Below are 17,019 nucleotides of genomic sequence, written 5' to 3' on the forward strand. Positions count from 1 at the left end.
AGCTGGGGTAGAGCAAAGCGAACGGAGGCACTCGGGGTCTTTGGCTGCTCCCAACCCTGGAAGGTAGGCTCATGCTGCAAGGAGTACGTTGCAGGCCATTTCTCATAGAATCATAGAATAAAATGATAGAATCGTTTAGATTGGAAAAGACCCTTAAGATCATCAATTCCAACCGTTAACCCAGCACTGCCAAGCCCACCACTAAACCATGTCCTCGAGCACCACATCTACCCTTCTTTTAAATACCTCCAGGGATGGGGACTCAGCCCCTGCCCTGGGCAGCCTGGGCCAGGGCCTGACAGCCCTTTTGGGGAAGAAGTTTTTCCTAATACCCAACCCAACCCTGCCCTGGCGCAGCTTGAGGCCGTTCCCTCTCGTCCCATCGCTTGTTCCTGGGGAGCAGAGACCGAGCCCCCCGGCTCCAGCCTCCTTTCAGGCCGTTGCAGAGAGCGATGAGGGCTCCCCTCAGCCTCCTCTTCTCCAGGCTGAGCCCCCCCAGCTCCCCCAGCCGCCCCTCCCCAGCCTTGTGCTCCAGCCCCTGCCCCAGCCTCGCTGCCCTGCTCTGGCCACGCTCCAGCCCCTCCATGGCCGCCTTGGGGTGCGGGGCCCAGCGCTGAGCACAGCATTCGAGGGGCGGCCTCACCAGTGCCCAGCGCAGGGGCACCATCACCTCCCTGCTCCTGCTGGCCACACCGTTCCTGATACAAGCCAGGGTGCCACTGGCCCTCTTGGCCACCTGGGCACCCTGCTGGCTCATGTCCAGCGGCTGTCGACCAGCACCCCCAGGCCCTTTCCCGCCGGGCAGCTCCCAGCCGCTCCTCCCCACGCCTGCAGCGGTGCCTGGGGTTGTTGTGCCCCCAGGGCAGGACCCGGCCCTGAGCCTTGCTGACCCTCACCCCGTGGCCTGGGCCCATCGACCCGGCCTGGCCAGGGCCCTCTGCAGGGCCTCCTGCCCTCCAGCAGATCGACACTTCCACCCAGCTTGGTGTCCTCTGCAAACTGACTGAGGGTGCCCTCCATCCCCTCATCCAGATCGTAGATCCATACTCCTAGCATGCAGCACACTGGCATTTAGTGTGTCAGGAGACCAGTTGTTTTCATGACACGATGGAATAAACAGACATTTGGATGACTCTGCACTTAAGCAGGTTTAAAAAAAAATAAAAAAACTCCTTAACCTACTGTGTAGATAAGTGTGTAATTGTTCACCACATGCTGAAGCTCCATGTCACTCTTAAAACAGCTTGTAATGGTTCAGAAAATGCTTGTTTTCTGTTAAGACCAAGTGATATGCCAAAATACCTTTTCCTCTCCTGAGACTGAATCAGGTAGGGGGGGATCAGCTTCACCGGCATTATCCAGGAATGGCTGCTGAGATTCATGGAGCGATGCCCCAGGCACCTGATTAGAGAAAACCCTGCTTTAATTCCTGGTGGTCGTTAGGGGCCCGACAGCCCATTCAGAGCGCGTCGGCAGCATTTTGCCATCGGATGACTTCAGCGGGTGCTGTGCGCGTGCGGACAGGGGATAAAATGCAGTCTTGTCAACAGAGGCGGTTTAAATTCTGTGTACGGTGAGTTTGTAGGTATGTACGTAGGTATGGTTGCGTGCGCATTGCCGTACTGGCAGGTGGTTTTGTATCTCAGATATACCTGGGTGTATACGTATGGATACACGTATGCATGTGCACGCACGTGTATATAATGTACGTGCACGCACATATATCTACAGTGAGACAGAAAATGCAAGTCCTTAGTAGACTATAGTTAGAAAAGCAAACCTGCTTGCTAGAAGAACTGAAAGAAAAATTGAAGTGCGCAACTACTACAGCCGCCTGAACATGAGCCAGCAGGGTGCCCAGGTGGCCAAGAGGGCCAGTGGCATCCTGGCTTGTATCAGGAACGGTGTGGCCAGCAGGAGCAGGGAGGGGATGGTGCCCCTGCGCTGGGCACTGGTGAGGCCGCCCCTCGAATGCTGTGCTCAGCGCTGGGCCCCGCACCCCAAGGCGGCCATGGAGGGGCTGGAGCGTGGCCAGAGAAGGGCAACGAAGTTGGTGAAGGGTCTGGAGCACAAGTCTTATGAGGAGCGGCTGGGGGAGCTGGGGTTGTTTAGTTTGGAGAAGAGGAGGCTGAGGGGAGACCTTATTGCTCTGTACAACTGCCTGAAAGGAGGCTGGAGCCGGGGGGGGGTCGGTCTCTTCTCCCCAGGAACAAGCGATGGGATGAGAGGGAACGGCCTCAAGCTGCGCCAGGGCAGGTTTAGGTTGGCTGTTAGGAAAAACTTCTTCACCGAGAGGGTGGTCAAGCATTGGACCAGGCTGTCCAGGGAAGTGGTTGAGTCCCCATCCCTGGAGGTATTTAAAAGAAGGGCAGACGTGGTGCTCGAGGACATGGTTTAGTGGTGGGCTTGGCAGTGCTGGGTTAACGGTTGGCCTTGATGATCCTAAGGGTCTTTTCCAACCTTGACGATTCTATGATTCTATACTGTGTTAATTACTTTTTTCCTTTAGATTGTGATTTAACATTTGAAAAAAAAAAAAAACCTAGGAAGATTTGACTTGAAGTGAAGGTTTCAGTTATTATCCGTACGGGTAAAATAGTCATAATGTTATTTGGTCTTCTGAGAATCAGAAGTTCGATGCCAGGTTAAACACATCCTAGCAAGCTTTTCCCGCTGTATACAGATGCTAGTTTTAGAAACTGAAATAACAGTGTGCGTTGAAAGCCACAGAGGTGGCGGTCTCCCTCCCCCTCTAGAGAAGTAGAAAATTTCCCATAGTTTTGATCTATGGTGTAAATTAGGCCTACAAAGTGGTGTGCTACGTCTTCATTAAAAGAGGAAACAGTAATGATGAGACCGTGTAGCGTGATGGTGCAGGGTTTTCTGTTCTTTTTCCCGTTGTTCTTTTTTTTTTGAATGACGACTACCGAATATCAGTTTTGCACTCATGCAAAAATATGGCTTTGTGAGCCAAGTATAATTAACAGAAGCATACCCAGATTTTCACTGAAAGATGTGGTGCTTTATTAAAATATTGTGTATTCATGATCAGTGCATGGATTCATTAAAAATAATTTTCTAAGTAGAAATCTAATGTCTTCTCCTGTAAGTTACAATACTTAACAGTACCCAGGGACAGATTTTATGAGGATAAATCAAAAGTATGACTTCATGCCAACTTTTGCCCCCCTGGGGTTTTCTATTTTCACTTCCAAACAGCGATAAATTATGCATTCTACATATAATTAATGTGTTTTTAATGAACAATTAGAAAATTGCTCTGGGATGAAATTACTGTGAGGTAAACTTTGACTTTTAAAGGAAAAACTGCCCTCTGCATTTATTCACCTGCCAAACTTTTCCCGTACAAGTTTTACTGTCTTTGCAGTCTCTTTCAATGTTTTTCCTTGCACCTCTAAGTCCTCACCTCTGTAAAAGCTGCTTCTTATGCGATAGGAAAAAAGCTGTCAAGGTTGGAGTGGACTTTGGGCACAGGCTGGAAAAAGTACCTTGGAAAAGCAGAATCTGTTGTTCCCTCCCGTTCCTGCAAATCAGTAGTCACCTTAACCCAAAGCAGTCATAGAATCATAGAATCACAGAATCGTTAAGGTTGGAAAAGACCCTTAGGATCATCGAGTCCAACCGTTAACCCAGCACTGCCAAGGCCACCACTAAACCGTATCCTCAAGCACCACATCTCCCCGTCTTTTAAATACCTCCAGGGATGGGGACTCAGCCCCTGCCCTGGGCAGGTCGCACACGTAGAAATGCTGGGACAGGAGTCAGGTGCACGAGGCATAACTTCTGCACCGTGATAAATCCCTGTCACGCCAATGATCTAAGCCGAGGTTGAATTTGGGATTAGGATCAGGGCTTTAGGCTTGATAGACACGTGCGGAGATTTCAGCTTCTGTCTAACATGGATTTATTCTGTTTGATAGAATTGGATTCCAACTGCCTTTTTGTAGAAATCAGAATAATTTTCTCACACCTGCGTTTCGTGAGATGATTGGCTTTATATGAGCAAAGAAGGTAAATGTGGAGAGGGGAAGGAGAAATATTGATTTGTAGTGCATTAAGCCCAAGCTTTACATACGTAATTTGGCTCCCGCATTTTGTGATGGAAACGCCTGTCTCGCAAGAATGTTTGGTTGTAGACATTCGGTATTTTCCAGATTGAAATTGGTGATGGATGGGTTTAGCGTGTTCTGTGAACATGCTGGTTAATATTCAGTGGAATCACTGTAAGATGAAAATCTTTTCCCATTGTACTGTCCTGTAACCGTGAGGGTGCCAACACGGCTGCAGCCGAGCAGCGCTCTCATTGCTTTTGCTTTGCACAACAGCGGGGCCAGGTTTTCCAGCACTTAACATTCAGTTTGGGCTTTCATTTCTTAAGTAATTCAACAACCTGAAGTTCTGGCGCTTAGAAGGTGAAACAAAGACACAAAATCTCTCGTTCGTGAAGAAATTAAGCACTTGCTTAAATCCCATTCTGCACAACCCAAATCCTGCACAGGTATAAAAGCTTAAGTAAATGTCCCTTTACAGCACGTGAGCTGTAGGAGTGCCTGCGTGTGGTTACGTGGGCCACGGTCGGCGATGCCGGCTGCTGTTCAGGCTTACGTTGCAGTAAAGTTTGCAATGCTGTGTCTTCCCACTTCTTCATAAGGATCTGAAAGGGCTTTCTTACGCGATAGAAGCTGGTGTGCATGTCGGCGTTTCCATCTGATTTAGCTTTGAGTAATTAGAAGGACAGAATAATGGATTGGTTATGTTTCTATTTCTGGGTTGCTCATTATTTTAAAGTGAAGTACTGTAAATGGGCAATCAATATCAGAGTAAAGGTACATGATGTCACCTTCTGGAGCTGCGGATTTCTCTTCCTTTATTTTGTCATTTTGTGAAGTCAAAGGACAGGAAAACGATGGTTGAATGTGACCTATGAACTACGGTTGTTGGCTGTGACCAAACCACTAGAAAATATCCTCTCTTGGCATGAAGCCCCCTCGATTGCTGGGATCTTTCCAAGAACGGTAAAAAATCCTTTGGCAAACTTTCTTGAAAGGACTCAAGTGGAGACCACTTCATCCAGATTGGTTTCATCTTAACTGTTGAGCTCAGAGGCTCTTTTTCGATCGAGTTTAACTGCGGGGTTAAACTGCCAGGGAAATGGGGTGTTTCAGATCCATAGGTGGTTATGAAGAGCCGCTCAAGGAGAGGCAGCAATGTCTGTATGCTTCTTGGGAAACAGAAGGAGACCCAAAATCGAGACACCAAGCCGAACTCCGAGACTTTGGCTGCTGCCAGATGTGTCTGGATTGGGGAAGAGTGGGAACAGCATCGTTCAGTGCAGTGCTCCTCTGTCCTAGTGAAGGGGCTGTTTTAACTTAATACCAGGCTCAGAACAGAGCTGGGCTTCCAGCTCTTGCTTGTCCTCTGCTTTGCAGAAGACCTGGATTTGGTTCCTGCAGTCGCTGGTCCACCGCCAACACCAGTGGTTTATTTCGTAAGGAGACAAGTCAGACATTTGTTGTGCAACTTTACAAAGTTAATCATGGCAACAGCAATATCCAAAATCCTTAAAACAAGCCATTTTTAAGTCTTTTAAAAAACAGGACAACGTGATCCTGTCCAGGGCCAGCCAGAGCACAGTGAAAAAAATTCTGCCGGCTCGTGTTGTCTCAGAGCGAGAGCAGTGATGTCTTCCTTCCCCCTCACACGGAGGATTTGCTGCGGCTCCCACCGGGCTGTTTGTATTCAAAATTCAATGCGCTCAGACCTGGTTAATCCCCATCTTGCTCAGCCACGGGCCTGGGTGACCCATGCAGCAGACACGGTGAGGATGTGCCCAGTGCAGGACTGGACTCCCGGGGCCGAAGAAGCGCAATGTTTATGCCGGTTTAGATAAACTGGGCTGGGTGGAAATAGAGCAGAGTCTTCCCTGCTTTGTTATTGAATAAAGCAAGAAGGCTCCGGGTGTTTTAGTGTCAAGGCGTCTTCTGCATTCGGTGACTTGGGTGCTTTGATGGCTTCTGCGTTTTATGAAAGGCAGGAGCGCGTCGGGGCTCTGAAGGACGGTGGAGCGTGGTCGCTCACGCTGGTTCTGCCCCAGGATGACTTTTCATGTTATTTATGTTCCTTTTCTCCGGGGGAAAAAAAATAGCAGTAAGAACAGCAAAGGCTGCATAATAAACAACCTCCATTTACTGTAAAACACCTCTTCTTGCATATACTCTTCATTTCTTTTAACACCAAAAGCACTCGGACAGGAAAACCCACGGAAGAAGGACGGGGGGATTTAGTCGGCCTCTATATGCCCTCGTGGGATGGATTTGCCAGCAGCACTATTTTCCACCCCGTGGAGGTGGGCAGAAGGTGGCGGTTCTGCCCGGGCTCTGCCACTCGCCTTGCAGCAAGTGTTTCGCTTTTCCTACATTCATCTTTCCTCAGCTCTGGAATTGGGTCGATCCCGTAGCATTTATCTGAGATGGCGTTAATTGGGCGGATCCTATATAATCTGATTGTGGCGGCAGGTAACGGTGAAAGCTCTTCCAGAAAAACTTACCGGGGCAGTTATTTCTAAGTGAGTTATTGCACGAGATGCTTAGAAGAAAGGGAAAGAATTGCGTAAAGAAGAAAGTCAGAGAGAAACTGGAGAAGAGAGTTGGGTGGCCAAATTAAATGCAACAGCAGTAATTTTTAACGTGAAAGAACCAATTTATAGGAAGCTGGTGAAGTGAGAAGGGAGGCGAAATGGTGAGAAACAAGGCAAATTGCAAAGCACAAGGACACTGCCTACGGAATAGAAATGCGTGGAGCGGCCAGGCAGGTTAGAGGAGCGCTGGCTAAGTGAGGAGGGATACCCTTGTGTTAATACGGTAGGAATGGCTGTGAACACGCATATGTACGTCGCACAGCGTAGGCATTGTACGGGGCAGAATAGCTACGTGTGTTACACTGAAATCGTGACTCCTCCATTCTTAAATACAGTCCCTTCCGCCCTTCTGTCTCCACTCCTTAAAGCACATATACATACGCTTTCAGGTCAAATTCAAGGAAAACTTGTGAATAGTTTCAGCTGGAAAAAATACATTGTCTGCATATTTCCCTGTTGATTTTTTTTTTTTTCCCTTTTTGTGCAAAACCATCTTTGTCAGCCTAATGTTTGTGTTTGCATTCGCTGACCCAAAAAAGCAATTATTTGCACACCTCTACTAAGAGATCTCAATAACAGAACCTTTCCCTCCACCGCCCCACACGTACGTGTGCGCACGCGTATGCGCACGCCATGTAGCACTGCATTTCCAAATATACATAACGCCTGTGTATTTCTTTTCAGTAGAATAAGTTGGATTCTGAAGATTTGTGAGCTTTTGAGTACTTGAAAGTCATAGTTCAGATTTCTTAATTGAAACTTTGGGTTTCAATTAGTTGGAGATTTTTCTGGTTAACACCCAGCTGAAAACAAATGCTCAAAGCTGTTTGTCACTTGTTTCAATTTCTGGTAATTGCAAATAGATTGAAAAGATTTTATGCAAATGTTGCTCTAAAAATTAATCACCCTCCGCAAGAAGCCAAAACATGATGTTTTTTAAGAGACCCACTTTGAATCTTCAACCGTATGCATGCTGGGCTGCCGTGATAGATGAGCTCAAGGCTGTGCTGTGACTCCGAGCTCAGAGATCAAATGTTTGATGGATGCTCATACAAATGTCTGATGCCTAAATAACAAAGTAAATAGCAAAAAGTTTGGAGTGTGACTTCCAGGAACGACCAGTCCCCCGGGAGAGTGGGGATGGTGGGATGTGAATTAATGATCAATCCCTCGGGCTGTTTAAGTCAATGAAAAGCCAGGACCGACTGGCATTTACGTCCTGTTTGTCCATACAGGGAAAGGATTTCTAGAGGAGCAGTAGATTTTGCAAATGAAATTCAGGATGCCTTTTCTAGCAGTGCTGTCACTGATAATTAGAGGTAGGGAAGGATGCGCAGTAGGGATGTGTGGGAGGACGCGCCTTTGGAGCAGAGGTAAGGTGATGGACGTTGTGTGTGGTACTGGACACAATACCAGAAGCAGAAAATGCTTCTTGGGTTGGTGTCACTGAAGAGCATTTATCCCACCAGAGAGCTGGCTTCATGTCCTCCTGGCCTCCCCCCGGTCGTGGGAGGCTATGTTGGCTAGCGTGGTTTATCCAAGAGCTGAATCCAACCCAAAATCTTGAAACTAAATACAGCGTCAAGTGTATGGGCATTTATCAAGCATGGGCAGATGTGCCTTTTGTTGAGGACCATGAGCATCATATTCGTAACGCCCAGAGGCTGAATTATTTGTGCTCTTGCGGGGAGCTGCGAAGCTTCTCAGTGCTTTACTGCCGCATAAATCCTGTTATTACCCTGATTTACCTGCGCTCTTTTGAAATGTGAGAAATATTTTCCCACTGCAGGAACGTTTCCCCAAAAGTTCCCTGTTTATTAATGCTCAGAAGCGAAAAGTCCTTAGTGTGTGATAGCGAGGTCTGGGGAAAGGAACCTCTGAGGGGCTTGGGTGGTAAACCAGGTCTAATAGCTTTTCAAGGAGAAATTGCTTTGGGTTTGCTTCCAAGGATGGGAAAGGATCAGGTTTTGGAAGGAGAAATCAGTGTTTGGCTTCTCATATCTGAGCTGGACAGATACCAATCGCTTGTTTGTTTGTGGGGATTTCTTGATCCAGCTGTTTGTTTTCTGTTGGTCTGAGGGCTGCTTTGGGAAGGGAAGGTTGCATCCATGGGGCTTCGCTGTGGGAGATTTTTATGTTCTTGGAAAGATGAAGGAGGCTTTTGAACATTGTCCCTCAGTTTACTGGAATGCTTTGGCTTTTTTTCATTTTTGTTATTGTTTTAAAAAAGGCTTGTCCTTGAAGCCAGAACACAGAAGTAATACATTTCAGTAAATCAAGTGCATAATAAATAAGAGCATGTAATTATTCCCACTTTACTTTTCTCATGAGTATTTGCTGCTATCTCTTGCGCCTAGCCTTAGCTCGATGATGTGGATGAGACACTAAACTACTTAAGGCCAGAGGTACTGGGTGTTTCCCCATCCCAGTACTCCGCTCCAGTTGCCTTCTGCCGTCACCCGGGGGGATATGGAGGGGGAGGACTGCCCCGTGCACTTCGGGGAACGGCCTCTGTTTTGTTGTGAGTGTCATTTCTGTCAGCGTACACCGTCCTTATCCATAGGTTATGATGGCCCGGAGTCATCCAGCCTAGCTCATGGTGTCTGCCTGCTGTGGGAACACAGAGCTGGAGCCCGTCTGCCTCACTTGGGCATTTGGCCTACCCCTAAATCATAGAATCATAGAATCGTAGACTCATAGAATCATTAAGGTTGGAAAAAACCTCTGAGATCATCGAGTCCAACTGTTAAACTAACTGCCTGGTCCACCCCTGCCCCTTGTCCCTAAGCACCACATCCACACGTTTTTTGAATGCTTCCAGGGACTGTGATTGCACCCTTTCCCTGGGCAGCCTGGGCCAGGGCCTGGCAGCCCTTTGGGGGAAGAAGTTTTTCCCAATACCCAACCCAAACCCTGCCCTGGCGCAGCTTGAGGCCGTTCCCTCTCGTCCCATCGCTTGTTCCTGGGGAGCAGAGACCGACCCCCCCGGCTCCAGCCTCCTTTCAGGCCGTTGCAGAGAGCGATGAGGGCTCCCCTCAGCCTCCTCTTCTCCAGGCTGAGCCCCCCCAGCTCCCCCAGCCGCTCCTCCCCAGCCTTGTGCTCCAGCCCCTGCCCCAGCCTCGCTGCCCTGCTCTGGCCACGCTCCAGCCCCTCCATGGCCGCCTTGGGGTGCGGGGCCCAGCGCTGAGCACAGCATTCGAGGGGCGGCCTCCCCAGTGCCCAGCGCAGGGGCACCATCCCCTCCCTGCTCCTGCTGGCCACACCGTTCCTGATACAGGCCAGGATGCCACTGGCCCTCTTGGCCACCTGGGCACCCTGCTGGCTCGTGTCCAGCGGCTGTCGACCAGCACCCCCAGGCCCTTTCCCGCCGGGCAGCTCCCAGCCGCTCCTCCCCACGCCTGCAGCGGTGCCTGGGGTTGTTGTGCCCCCAGGGCAGGACCCGGCCCTGAGCCTTGCTGACCCTCACCCCATGGCCTGGGCCCATCGACCCGGCCTGGCCAGGGCCCTCTGCAGGGCCTCCCTGCCCTCCAGCAGATCGACACTTCCACCCAGCTTGGTGTCACCTGCAAACTGACTGAGGGTGCCCTCCATCCCCTCATCCAGATCATCGATAAAGATATTGAACAGAACCAGCCCCAGTACTGAGCCCTTGGGAATACCACTTCTGACCGGGATAAATACTATGTGCCCAAAGAATCAGTCCTTCTAAAGCAAATGCCTAAGCTCCCTCTTTAGTCAGTGGAGAAAATGCGGTTACTTTAAAGACCTCTGGAGTAAAATCCTGTCTGTCAAGTTAGTGCCATGAGCTAGGCAGGCAGGCTGCCCCCGGGAGGTCTTGAAAGGCTTCAGGCTGCTGACTGCTTCAGTAGGCACCAACGTTCAGAAGCATGCTAGAGACCAAATTAGAGGGATTGGAATTCCCTGCTAGACCCTCTTCTGCCTCCTAAGTGGTCGGTGAAGGGAGACGGACCCCTCCAGGGCGCGCTCCTGGCCTATGACCCCTCCGTAGGGGCCCTTTGCTCTCCGTGAGCAGCAGAGGAGCAGGGCTGGTGAGCAGGCACCTCCGCCGGTGCCCGGTGCCGGGTGAACCATAAGGTCATGGGGAAACATCTCACAAGCTGTTTGACTGAACCCGACAGAGAATAATTGCCAAGGCAGACGATATGCAGTTCTCTATATGAATTACTGACGTACGTATGGGTAAGGATTAGGCAACATCTATACCCTAATAGACTCTGTGAATGTCGTGCGTACCGGTAGCCCTTTATAAGCGATTGAATCTCACTGCTGAATGTCTGGATTTATAAACTGACCTTCCCTAGGAGTGAATAATCAGAGGGACAAGCAACTTGTATCATGCAGGTGACAGCGTTAGCTTTGGCAACAAGCACCGCATGTCTTTTGACTTTCAGCTTTATGTCATGGGGCGGTGTGGAAATCACAGAGGGCAAAATGACAATAAGCTAAGAATGATAAAAGAAAACCTATCCGAATCAATTCAATATTATTCACTGAGCGATGGGGAAAGCATATGAGGATCCTAAATTTGTGTCACTTGTCTTACGAGAATTTAGCGATAAATTGTTTTCCCCTAAGCAGGACCTTGATTGCGGTGATGGACAGGCGGGAGTGGAGGCTGGAAATCAATAGCTGGGATAGATTCAGACAGGAATCATTAGTTTGCAGGCAATGGAGACCAAGATCTGCTTGGCTCAGTCACTCAGAGCTCACGTGGCTTCAACGGGACATATTTTCTGATGAGAATGGCAGGATTTGGCCCCTACAATTTTCATAAGTACTTTCCAGAGGATTTATGAATAAGCTTTGGGTCCAATTTTATTAGCAGTAATTGTATAATACATCAGCTTATTATGACTGAACATTTCTCCTTCCAATGTGTGGTCTCGGGGTGGGAAAGCCTATTTACTGCACAGCCGAGGTGTGCTGATTTTGTTCATTAGCCAAAGCTTTTGGTTCTCGCCGGCTCCTCTGTCCTTCTCTGTATTTCCAGGCCCTTTCGCTTTGTCTTAGATAAAAAGATTCACGAGAGGACAGGACAGAAGGAGATTTTAATTTTGCTCTGGAAAAATCACACGACTCCGTTCCCCGCGGTAAAACCAGCTGCGGAGAAGTTGTTGGCAAGTCCTAGGTGGGACCTGTGTGTGCCGGGCGCTGCTTTGCTGAAGTGACCTCAGGAGCTATTTCTAGAGTAGAAGAAGAGTGAATGACTTTGCTGAGAGCCAGCGATGAACCATCAGGTCCGTAACGGGGAGCGCAGCCAGCCTGTTCGGGGGAACGCCTTTCCCCCTTGGGTCCACGGCCCTTGGAGCATCTTCCACCTTAACAAATTGCTCCTATCGATAGCTGGGGCTTCTCCGTGCCCTGGAGGGTTTCTGAAGTCGCACCTGATTTGAGTTGGAAGGATTAGGCCACAAAACGTCCCTTTACTTAAAAAAGCTAATTTCACCAAGGGCCTGGAAGGCAGAAAGGACTGGTTTCCCCCTCGTGTTTTGATTTTCTCCTGAGCTAAGGCCACCGGCCTCTGTTTGCGAACGGAGATGCTCAGAATTAGCACTGTGGTATTCGTCACTGCCTGGCAGACCCTGCGTGGCACTTAGATGATTGCATTTATGAGCAGCTTGGCTAAAAGTATCTTTTTGGAACTTTATCTTTGATTCAGAGATATTTAGGTACAGATAAAGAGGTGTAGATAAAACCCCATATACATACACACACACACTTACGTGCTTATAGTTATCTATAGATAGATTAGGGAGCCTGGGGAGATTTTTAGATACTGGGTTACTATCAGAGGGATATGGGTACCAAAGTCTGATTTGTGTGAATAAATGTATAACCCAGTCAGTTACTGCAGAAAGGTCAGAATAAAACCAGAGGCTGTAAGAATGTTAAAAGTATTTCCAGAAACCCAGAGTATTTTTTTGTCCAAGATGTGGTAATGAATGAGGCAAATGATGGAGGACTTGAATTTGGCTCATATTGCAAAATTTTAATTAGTTATAGCACTTCTGTCATTTCATCTTCAAGCATTGTATTAACTGAACAAGTGTTCAGTGATGATCTCCGTATCTTGGGCTTAAAAAAATTAAATAAAGTTTTAATGCCATTTTTTCTGAGTAGAATTAACTGTAGAAGGATTTTGCTGCCAGAGCTCTAACATTATATCCCATCCTATAATAAAGATTTTTTTATTATCGACGAAATAATTTTACATATTCAGTATTATTCATCCTGACTACAAGGCTCTTGTATCCTACACGGTGTTATTCTCTCACAGGAATTCATTCCCTGACCTGCGTTTTTGGGACAATACAGCTATAAATTCAGCAGAACACCCCCAAACCCCTAACAACTTAGCTTTCAAGTTTATGATTTTTTAAGGTACTGTTGTAATTTCGGCGGGTTCAGCTCTTGGAGAAACCAAGAACAGATAGAGGAAGGGTTGCACTGGTGCGTACAGAGATACAAGCTCAATAACGTATTATGCAACAGATACTAATAGCAGATAGTAGTAGTAGGTAGAAGTTATTGCGTACGCCTCTGTTTAGTTATGTCTATATTAAATCCTGTAGGTGTAATCGACATTGATGAATGAAGTTGGGTGAGCATCCTCGCTCCCACTGTTCAGGAGAGGCTGGAACAGGAGTGCAGCAGAGCACGGTCTCCTCTTCCCTTTCCCTGCTCCGAAGGGCTGCCGACCGCTCCCTGCGTGACCGGGGGTTTGCTGGGTCTCCGCTGTCCCCCCTGCGGCGGTCCCAGCAGCGCCGGGAACCCAGCACCCCCGTGCCAGTGGCTCTGCCCAGACCCACGGAGATGCCGCCCGGGTCCACCGACAGCCCCCCACGGGTGCTCAGCCTGCGGCGAGGGGCTGCACCCCGGCTCTGGTCCCTGAGGGTGCCTGGGCCACGCAGGAGCACCTCTACAAACGTGTACTGGATAGCAGGATATTTGATCGATCTAAAAGCAGAACTTAATTAGCTGTTGAGCATTTTCTGTGCTGTTTGAGATCATTACACACTAGATGTCTTTTGCAAAGTACCAGGCAGTGAATTAAAAAAACCATCCAAACCCAAACCTGAGTGAGTAACACTGAAATCAAGTCTCTTTGGTTAATAACTGCAGAGGAAATCCTGGCAACTGTCGAGAAATCATATTTATTTGCCAAGCACTTGTGTTGTCTTGAGTCTAGGGATAACAAAGCACTTCATAATGCAATTAATTTCACAGCCTCACTGTAAATGAAAAAGCACAGTCACTCCTGCTGTTTTCAAGACAGTAGCTTGGGGCTACGCAGGTAAGATTTTGAGAAGAGACTGGAGAGTTTTAGCTGAGAACTTGACAAGTGAAGGAAGCCCTCGGAGACAAACTTGGCCAGCGCTCTGATTTACCAGCCGCTCCTGCAAGTCTGGGGGAAAGGGGACTTTTCCAGGATCCGCTGGGGCAGAAGCTCCCCTTCCCTCTCTCTTCCCATGCGCCCAGGACCGAGTGCATCTGGGGAGCTGAGTGCCTGGGGCTCCCTGACATCCATCTCCTATGTGCAACTCCAGTCAAGTGGAAAACTGCATAGAAAGTGGATTTTTGGTAGTAAATCAGGCCATAAAATAAAACGGATGGTAACAGGTAGCGAGGTTTCTTGCGTCCCCATTCCCACCCCATGGGCAGAGTCCCACACCCCATGAGTTGTGACAACACCAAGTCTTTTTGCCAAAAGAGTGCGGTTTCTGGAAGGGAAGGGGAGTTTCTGGCGGACGGTAGTGTAGTCCTTGAATTGAATTCTCCAGGACGGTTCAGGAGACCCAGGGCCCCTTCCCTCCCTCTCCCACTTCTGCAGGCACCAAGTCCCCATGCTACCTCCTCGCTAGGGCCCGTTGTTTCTTCCTAGAGGAGCTGGGACCTATTTTGGGGACTCTGGACTGATCCGGGCTGCTACCGAGACTTCATATGACTTTTAATTAATGATACCGGGGTGGGGGCAATGTCAGTCTGGGTTGTATTTTCTGTTGGTATTTTGGACTTCTTCATTCCACGCTAAGGGAAATAACTCCTATTACCTGATATCCGTGTTCCCACAAGCCGCCTGCCTACTGAACACGCAGTTTAATCAAAGTGACAAATCTGGAGCCAGTGAAAATGAACTAATTAATTGAACTCAGCGGATTTTCTCCCAATTTCACTTAGGTGAATTTAGACCATTAGGTTATTTTCCATTCTAAATCTCCGGCAAAATATCACACTAAGCTCGACAGCGATGCTCTTCTGTGTAAGGAGAAGAATGCAACACAGTAAAAGCCTTAGGGAAGAGGGCACCAGTGTTTTCACAGCTAGAGTGGGCTTTTTGGTATAAGAGGTAGTCACACGTTTCAGATTCTCCTATTTCTATTCTAAGCCGCAGGGACTTCGCTTGGTCCTTCACCTTTCCTTAAGTTGTGTTAAATAGAGTGTGTATCTGATATAATATTTATGCCTTTCACTTCACAGCTGAGACTTAAGTACTGAAGTCTTTGTATCCATAAAAAGTGCAAATGAAAACAGAATATTTACAGATCATTGCAAACCACAGTGCATTTCCTTCAGGATTACTTTGGGTTAATCACCAAAGGTGTATTTTATAACTTCTAAAAGAATGCCTTCCCCTTACTTGGTATTCAATGCGATCTCCTTTGTTACTAAATGATTTTACAGCTGAATTTTTATATTTTTTAGTTAGGTTTCACTGAATGTGAGGCTAGAAAAAGCTGGCGTGGTTGTTCAGTCCGGTGTCCCGTGGTGCATCGGACGTTGCTTTATCCCCGTGGTTCCTGATGGGAAACTTGGTGGTGGTGGCAGGACCCGCGGAGAGGTTTCGCAGGGCGCTGGTGATGGCCGGATCCTGTGGCTTGGTGTGTTGCTGCGGGGCGCTTCACGTCTCCGATGGTGCTTTGGTTTTATGGTGTACCGGAGAGGGAATTTGGGATAAAAATGTTGTAAAATTGAAGGCACAACTATATGGGCTTTGCAGCTGGAGGAGAGAAGGTGACAGTGTGGTGACGGTGTCCACTGTGCCGAGTTGGTAGATGCTCTTTCAAAGACGAACTGAAAGTGAATCCAGACATTTCAAAGGGATTTCCCTGGATTCAAGTTGTGTCATTAAGTACTTACATGGAATGAAATGGCAAATCCATTATTTCTTGCCGTTTGGGAATTACAGAGGCATTTAGACTTACTGGAAGACTGAGCTCTTGTGTAAGCTGGGATCGGAGGAAGACACGAAGAAAGCAGTGCTGGTCTCTTGGGGAGTGAACCTGCGTGGAGCTGGGAGAGGGTTTTCTGTTGAACATCTCTTGACTCTTACACCAGGGCTTGATAGGGACTGTCTGTGCCAGGACTCGCAGGTTGTGCCCAGCCTGCCGGCTTGCGGCTGATGGAGAAGAGCACAGGGCTCAGGTACCACGGGTGGTGGAGAGAGGAAGGGTCCTCTTGGTGTCCCGGCCCAACGTGGCTTTGTCCAGTGTGGCTAGAGGCAGTGGCAGCTTGCTGGTGGGGAGGTTTGCAGGTTGGGCTGGCTGTTGGTGAATGGAAAATCATAGAATCATAGAATGCTTTGGGTTGGAAAGGACCTCTAAAGCTCATCCAGTCCAACCCCGCTGCAAAGGGCAGGGACATCTTCAACCAGATCAGGTTGCTCAGAGCCCCGTCCAACCTGGCCTTGAATGTTTCCAAGGATGGGGCATCTACCACCTCTCTGGGCAACTTGTTCCAGTGTCTCACCACCCTCATCGTGAAAAATTTCTTCCTTATATCCAGTCTGGATCTCCCCTCCTTTAGTTTGAAACCATTACCCCATGTCCTGTCATGGGGACGTTTCTTCCCATGAGAAGAAAGAAATTGAACTTGAATTGAGTAGTGAATACCTTGGTAGTGCCTTTCCTGCTTATACTGAGATGGCTTTTCAAAGGCGATGTCATCTTCTGATGCCTGCCAGCAGGAGGTAAAGTTTCTAGAGAGTTAAATGCAAATTGCTCCCTTCAATATATGCAGTTCGCTGGCACTTGGGGAGTTACACAGATTTGACTGGCATCAGAATTTAGCTGGCAATATGCATATTCAAGGCATTTTCAATAATCAGAGTCCATTCAAGGGGCCGCTTTAAGGCTTTGCTGGAACCGAGGCCGAATCCAGCGCGGCTGCCGCCCTCCCCGCCCCCATCGCAGCCGATCACTAATTGTCGGAAACCCAGAAGCGAACAGGTAGACACGAATCTCTGGCAGCCCAGGATGTACCTTGATTGACAGCAGGCTACTGATGTCTGCGAGATTACAGGCTCTGACTTCTAAAGAAGAGCTTAATTAGCTCCGCTCCAA

At 48.4% G+C, this 17,019-nt stretch overlaps 1 protein-coding gene across 1 annotated transcript in view; it reads left to right on the plus strand.

The window, feature by feature from the left end:
- LOC309601491 (netrin receptor DCC-like) overlaps window positions 1-17,019 on the plus strand; it is a gene marked incomplete at both ends in the record, with an annotated part of 597,648 nt that overhangs the window by 15,459 nt on the left and 565,170 nt on the right. The window lies entirely within an intron of this gene.

This window comes from Platalea leucorodia (genome assembly GCF_965183815.1).
Source record: "Platalea leucorodia genome assembly, chromosome: W".
NCBI lineage: Eukaryota > Metazoa > Chordata > Aves > Pelecaniformes > Threskiornithidae > Platalea > Platalea leucorodia.